Consider the following 8,553-nt stretch of genomic DNA (forward strand, 5'->3'; position numbering starts at 1 on the left):
CATAGAGACAGAGAGAGACAGACAGACAGAGAGACAGCCGAACATGCACACAGGTTCAGAATCGAACATGCGCGCACGTGGACAAGCAAACATAGAGCAAGATGCATGTAGTTATGAAGACAGAGGAGGGAGGGCAAAATGAGTGATGTTTGTACGCATGCGTGTGTGCTTGCATGTGGGCGCATATCATCTACTTGTGTGTGTGTGTGTGTGTGTGTGTGTGTGTGTGTGTGTGTGTGTGAGAGTGTTTGCGTGTGAGTGAGAAAGAGACACAAGCAGACAGACAGAGACACAAAAAGAACAGTTACCAGCAGGCAGAAGACCTGAGTTTCGATTCCCAAGCGGGAACGTTTTTAAAAAATTGAATTTTAATGTCTGTCTGCTTGGATGTTGTATCCCTCTCAGCTTGGGAAGGCCTTGACTGGCAGGTTTGAAGCATCCTGGCTTCCAAATCATCTAAATTGTGCCGATATGCCCCTAAAACACAACAATATACGATAAAATAGAAAAAGCAACAATCTAGTCGAATGAAGCAAATCTTTTATTGGTCACAAGAGCATCAAAGGAAGGGAATTCAAGGGGGAGCACTGAGATACAAGCTTGAGGAAGGTTGTGGGACAGCCTCGCTCACATTGACAAAAACACACTTCCGTACACACAATTACAGCACAGTGATAGTGTTATGCATGCACCAAGTAACTGGTCTCTTGAAAAGTTTTCAACAGGAAAAAAAAACCCAACCCAAAAAACAAAACCTGATTTAAAAGGTAGGAGAAAGCACAGAAGTTTTCCCACAGTACTTTAATACTTTATGGTACTCACCAATTCCATAAGTTTTAGTTTTGGTAAGAATTTTACAGCACTAGCAACACAAAAAGGTCACATAAGTGCCGGAGATTAGAAGTGTCACTCAAGACAGTAACAAATAAAGAAAAGGAGGAGAGACAAAGGCAATAGATGTTTCATGGGAAAGAGGAGCAAACCACACCAGAGCACTCGCCAACCACCCACCCACTGACTATTGATTCTTAGAGGGAACCAGCAAATGGATTGGGTTTTTTTTTAAAAGAAAAAAAAAAAGGTAACATATGTTTTCCAGTTACATAGTTAATGCATAACACCATCAATAAGTGCTTCAAGTGAATGCACAAGTCAGACAGGTGAATGATATTTTGGGAGATAGAATAAATGTTTTCATGGTCATTATTATTTTCAATTTGTAAGCAGAAGACATGTACATAGTACGAAATTTTGGATTACAGTAATACAATTTTTCATTTTTCACATTCCATATATAAAGAACAAAGATTTTTATTTAATTTAACTCATTCTGCAAACATGCATGCATTATTAAATGTACACTTTTATGAATGCTTATTTACATTAATATGATATATTTCCTTCTCTACAGTAGATTTTAATTTATGTCCATTCTTCTATCCTCTCTGTTTCTTTCTCTCTCTATCTCTGTCTGTCTGTCTCCCTTTCATTGCATGTCTCCTCCATTCAGTAAATCTCTCTTTCTCTTTTAAATACTATACACACCCATACCTGCGCACGGACACACTCTCGTCCTCTCTCTCTCTCTCACACATACATACAGACTTTCATACACGTACACAAAGACAAACACACATAATATACTTTCATACACACTTCTCAACGACACTCTTTCCTTTCCAATTTATTTACATTCATAATTAGAAACTGCATCAGTGTATTTCTTTCTCACAAGAAAAAAGAACTGAGGGGTAAAAACTTTATGGGTTTACATCTACACTTTTTCAAAAATAAAATCAAGACCTGTCTTAAAAAAACAAAACAAGTTCTTTTATTTGTCCAGAGAAAAAAAGTTGTGAGCAATTTTTTCTATTTTTGACAACCTCTCGGAGAATGTGTGAAATGTTTCTCTTCCATGTATGTGCTTGAACTACCAGTATAATTTGAACGCCAGCAATGTCAGTAGTATCTGAATATTGTGAGGCAGCATGATGAAATCAGGCTCTCGTCAAAATAATCAAAGTGAAGAAACTTGCATTTTTCCACAGGTTTATGAATTTTTATTAATTAAATTTTTTTTTTTTGGCTCAACAACTTTCATGTCCATTAAAGAACTTATTTCTGTGTGGCATTGATTAAAGGCTCAAAAAATGTAAATTTTTAGTTACCACGGACTCTTAAGCTAAGGAAATAACTATATCTTTGGCGGCCATTTTCTCACTTATTTTACCTCTGAAAACAGGTGACCCCCACTTCCTTCTTTCGCAAATATCTCAACTTGTATTCAAGATAAATGGATATTTTTTTCATCCAAATAAAGACAAGTGAACAAGCTTTAAGATGATATCAATAACTCTACATGCCCAAAAATTGACGAGAGCCCGATTCCACCACGCTGTATTATGTGTTTTTATTCAATATTAGCACGTGTGTGTGTGTGTGTGTGTGTGTGTAAGTGTGAGTGCATGTATGTGTATGTGTAAGCCTGTGAATGTCTGTATGTATGTATGTTGGTGTGTGCACGTACATGCGTGTGTGTGTGTGTGTTTGTATGTGTGTGTGTGTGTGTGTGTGTGTGTGTGTGTGTGTGTGTGTGTGTGTGTAGGAGTGTGTGTATGTGTGTGCGTGCATGTGTGTGTGTGTGTGTTTGTGTATGTGTGTGTGCGTGTGTGTGTGTGTGTGTGTGTATGTGTGTGTGTGTGAGGACACCTGCACTTAAGGCCACCTGTCCAAGACAATCACCTGAGCAAATGACCACTTTCCACTTTTTCCCTTATGTCTTTTTATATTATAATGACATTGTCCAAGACATCCTCTTGTCTAAGAGCAACCACTTTGCTTCTTGACAACAGATGGCCTCAATAGACATTTTGACTGCATATCATGTGTCAATTGCCCACAAGAAGAGGAAATGGTGGACACAATGAATCAGAAAAAATGTTTTAATTCGGATAATTTGAGAGCTAGGAGTGGGAAATGTTGACTGTTTTTCCACCCTCAAGGAAAGAAAAACAAACTATCCTTTAGACAACTTCACAGGATTTTTTAGGCAATGTAGTGTACATGAATATATAACGCAGTGGGGAAGATCGGTGAGGGTGGATTATGTAGCGACATATTAAATTATGACGAATAATAAAGGATCATGGCACTTGATGTTTATGCATGACACATAGGTGGCACATGAAAAGATGGCGACTGAGGAAAGTTAAGAAAAGAACTTGTTTCCAAATAGGACTGATTTCTAATTTTAATAAGTGTTTTACGGCACTTGCAACACAATTAGGTCATATAAGTGGTGATATAAGTTTGATTGTAAGAATAGAAAATGTTTGACCCTCCCATCATCAGGTGTCAATGAAGCCCATAACATTAACAATAAACTGACATATAGAGAAAAGTGTCACTGCAAATTATGATCATTTAAGATGATGGGCTGCTCAGACCCTGCTTGGCACAGTCAATCCAGAGATGAAAAAGGATACAATATCCCAGTGGAAAGATGGAGGAATAACTCAAAATAAATTTTCTTGTGCCGGAATCAAACTCGTGTCTTATGTGTGTAATGACAAAGAGCCTAACTATTATACCACATACGCCAGTCAGTTTCATATGTCAAAGAAAACTGCGTAAAGAAATGACTATCCACAGTGAGATACATCATGATATCAGGGCGACAGTTGAAAAATCATGTTACTGCCAAGAGAAAAAAATCCCTCTATAGAAATAGGACTATAGACTACAACAACAACCTCACAGGCGTTCCGATATAGCAAGATCCAATAACTCTAAAGCTGTAAGTTAAAACAAAACATTTAACTCTAATAAGACGAAATAGAGTGGGGCACAAAACTTCTATACAAGAAGAACAAAACCAGAAATAAAAATATTCCAAACATCTGGAGTACCGCAAATGAGAGGTAAAAAAGCTGTTTGCAGCATTTATGACAATTCGTCTGCAAACAACCATGGTAGCCCCCCTAAAAAAAAAAAACAGCACTAGTTCTACTACCAATATGAAATGTATAAATTTCATAACGTGCTTACCCACAGCTATGTTACAATAAGTACATAAATTATAGTAATATATATGTAATATACAATGAACATAATGACATTCGAGAGTTGATCACTACCAATTCATAGCTCTAAAAATCATTCATCAGCAATACACAAAAGTAATATGCACATAAGAATCAGTCAAATTGTAATTCATTCCGTGTCTGCACTATATATATTACAAGAAGAAGTTTAGTTGATTTTTTTTTAAACTCAAAATTTGAAAGCAGAACATTTACATACATAAGCAATAGCGAAATTACAGACTACCTGACCATCCCCCTCTCACACAGTGGCCGTACTGTTTACACGATGTACGGGTAGGCTACATATACTTTGTTTTCCTGTTCAGGCAAGTAAATGTAAGCAATGCAATGCAATGTATTCACTAGATAATAAGTGTACATCTCTGGTATAAAGGATGGGTGAACACACAACACAAACATACATACACACACACACACACACACACACAGACACACACACACACACACAGCAATAAACACATTATCTCTCATGCATACAGACACACTTCCACATAAAATAACTGGAGAAAAATATCTATCCCCATTCACCCCCCCACCCACCCCCCCAACCTCCCCCAAACTGACCCCTTTCAAAACACACACACACACAGATATACACACACACACACACACACACAGACACACACACACACACACACACGAAAATAGAAATGGAAGGCTCAGTGATCAAGGCTGGAAGGCATGGTTTCATAGTACTGACATGTTTATGGTGAATGCAAACATGGTGGATCATAGATATTCATAAAACAGATGGAATTCATCAGTAATTTCCCCATTGAAATAAAGTAGAAATTTTTTAAAGCACTCACTCGCCCCTTACTCTCAATTACATATGTAACAATTGGAGGTCTTGGTCCCATTTTCACAAGAGTATACAATGTCAAGAACCCTAAGATAGACAATAGATAATATGTAATAAATTCATGCCATACACCCCACCACCCTTCCAGAGAGGGGGGGGGGGGATTTTAATGGAGGCCGTGGCAATTATTTGTGGGGAAAACTAGATTTATGCAAACCCCCTTTATACCATGTAAATTTAAAAAAATTAAATTATTAAAATAATCAGGGAAAGAATGGTCCCTCTTTCAGTCCTTTGTGAGGGCAGGGATGGATTTCCTTTTTATAGCCCAGAGCCTTCAGACCAGGAAAACAAAACAAAGTGGCAAAATATTAATTGACAAATTGTAGTGAAAGATTACCATAGAGTAGGCCTAAAAAGTCAGGATGTAAATTTCTAAATATCTATTTACCAACACAAAGTTTTGAGAATGCTCATCCCTGACAGCAAAGGCAAACATAAACAGAACTGGAACAGATGGACAGATATAACAGATGGACAAAACAGACAGACGGTCGAGTTTGTGAGACGGAGATGGTCAGAAGCATCAGGCACTACCTGGTGTGTACAACCAGTTCAGGGAATGATTTGTTACAAGTCACAACCGTTGAATGAGATATGTGGGAGGGGGAGGAGCTTGGTGGCTCTGGGGAGGATGGGCGTGGCACCCAGACCTGTCATTATAGAGAACCAGAACATTTGAGAAGACACACAGTGACTACATTATCATTATCATCAGCCTTTCTCCCCCTGTGTTAGAGAAAAGGCCACCAACAAGAGCTCTTCACATACTTCTGTCCTGCCTGGGTGATATAGTCTATGCCTCTGCCCAGTTGTATCCCATCACCTTTTGAATTCAAGTCCCTCCTCTGGTTTACCTTTCTTTCTTTTTCCTTGTGGATGATGTTTGCTTTCAGTTTTCTTAAGGTATGTCTAATCCACTTCCATTTTCTATTTCTAATTTTTATGTATCTATTTTCTGTTGATTTGTTTGCCCCTCCCCCTCCCTAACATTCCTCAAAACTCCTTTCCCCAAACTGAAGGGAAACTGCTCCTCCAATTTCTTTAAATCCCTCCGCTGTAATCTTAACCAGCCTCTTAGTCATGAGCGATGCAGAGACGAGGCGACTAACTGCTTACTTGAACAATGACTAGCATGAGGACCCACATGAGCCGCAATTATCACAAACTATATGGGGAATAATCTCAAACCATACGTGAGGAAGTGGCTTTTTAAATCACACTGAAATTACCCAAACATATTAGTTAGGACTTTAGTTCTTTTTCAGAAAGGAAGAAACATATATTGCCTCCCAAAAATCTTTCTACAAATTTGAAGAAGGCTTAAAACTTGGAACAGAAGAGAGGTAAAGAGATCACAGAAGCAAATCAACTCCTTAGAGTTAGACTCCACTGTACACCATTACGAAAAGTGACGTGTGACCGAGTCTTAAACTGAGCAGTCAAAATGCATAAGTGAGGCAGCGTGGTGAAATCAGGCGCTCGTGAAAATAATAAAAATCAAGAAACTGGCATTTTTCCGCAGGTTCGGGAATTTTTATTGAATTTTTGTTTTTTGGCTCAACACCTTTTAAGCCCTTTGAAGAACACATTTCTGTGTGGATTTTACAGAAAAACGTTGATTAAAGGCATAAAAGATGTAAATTTTCAGTATCCAAGGACTCTCAAGCTTAGAAAATAACTCAACGTGGCGGCCATTTTCTCGCTAATCTTACCTCCGAAACCAGGCAACCCCCCACCTCCTTCTATCACCAATATCTTGACTTATTATATCCAAGATAAATAGATATTTTTTTCATCAGAAGCACGGCAACTCGACAGGCTTTAAGATGCTACCAATAACTCCATAAGGCCCAAAATTGACGAGCGCCTGATTCCACCGCATCGTGACACATATAGATCAATCCCCCCTTAACCCTCCCTACACAAGCACAAGTGACAGGTCTGGGTGCCTTTTGAGTTCAAATATGACTCTTGAGAAGGGAGGAGATATATACAACAGCAACATTATTGCTACACTGACCACAGCGATCTGTGAGGAAGCCGAGGGAAGGGAACAACTACCAAATGCAACTCAAATGTAAATATCTGTCTCAGAAACAGTTTGATTATAACGTCTACGTCGCAACGCTACACCCACACATCATCCTTGACTTCAACTATCTTGCTTGTAAGAAGGCTCATGTGACTATAATGCTGTATAATTCACTGATGGCACAGCATGCACATAGCATCAGTGTCATTCTCAAATCTTGTAAGTTCACAAAAAGGAATTTTTCAGGAGAGGCAAAAAACTAATTTCCACTTCTCTAAGATTTTTGCTATTTGGTATTTATATCGCATGGTCAAGATACTAAGTCTATTGGTAAAAGATTCATGATTTTCAAGTGCATGATGTTCTGAGGGGAATATTCCAAAAAAAACCCCTCTAAACCTAAAAAAAAATGAGACAGAGAACTACACCTATGAGAGCTCCAATTTGCAGAAAGCTTTTCAGAAAACATTAAACATATTATTACTTTCCCCTCCATTTTAAAACATTTTTTAGGGCACTAATCGTAAGAAGCAAAGGAATTTCACTAGTGAAGTTTCATTTAGCAATATAAAATGTCCTTCAGCCTCCTTTGAAGGTATTGGGGAAAATCTGTTTCTATTATAACCAAAAAACAATTTTTTAAAAACTGTCTCAAAACAGTTTATCATAATCCATAAACGAATTACCAGAAAGTTCCCTTACTTCCGACAGTCTACTGTGGCCAGTGTAACAATCAAAAGACAACCAAATGTACAAAAAAAATTTGTAATTTAAAGCAAGACAAAATTTTACAAAGCTAAACCATAAGCTAAGTGCTATTCACTTAGGAAATGAGAAAAATACATAAAGCAAAGTGCAAACAGTAGCAAGAACGTTTTCGTGTCTCACAACTCTAAACAAGCATAATCTACAGATTACATATCAGAAAAGTAGACACAATATAATTACTCTGAAATTGCAAATGATCTTAACATATGGCACAAAACATATTCATGACTGCCATCTGATGGCACTAAAAAAAATAATTTAAAAAAGCTAAAAAACTAGAATGTGAACAAAACGGAGAGCGAAGGGAGCAAGTGCTGGAATGAGTTGCCACACTGCGGAATTGGCTCAGTCTTAGAGGCAACAGATGGCTCACAGGTGGGAAGAGGAGAATGTGTGACACAGACACTGAGCCCTCGTGTCCACTAAGCCAGAAACCAACAGACCAAAAGTTGTCCATCTCTTAGAAAATCAGTAATTAAGAAAGAGCACCAGTTTTTTCCTTAGCAACTAAGGATTATTCCATTTTGATGTGTCCTTCAAAATAACAAACTTTTTTCAAACAAATATGGGTTGATAGGTATGCCACTTGCAGCATTTAAGTCGGGTCATTTGGTGACTCATCAGCACAAAAAAAAATGTTTATTTAAAGTTCTGATGAAAAATCTAAAGTCATAATATTATTGTCTCAAAATAAACTGAGTCCAAGCTTAAACTTTACTTAATTTTAAAAAATTGTTTATGCCGTTGTTCCTGCCTTGGAAATGAGCAGACCAGATTTTGTC

This window comes from Aplysia californica, unplaced genomic scaffold (genome assembly GCF_000002075.1).
Source record: "Aplysia californica isolate F4 #8 unplaced genomic scaffold, AplCal3.0 scaffold00439, whole genome shotgun sequence".
Classification (NCBI taxonomy): Eukaryota; Metazoa; Mollusca; class Gastropoda; order Aplysiida; family Aplysiidae; genus Aplysia; species Aplysia californica.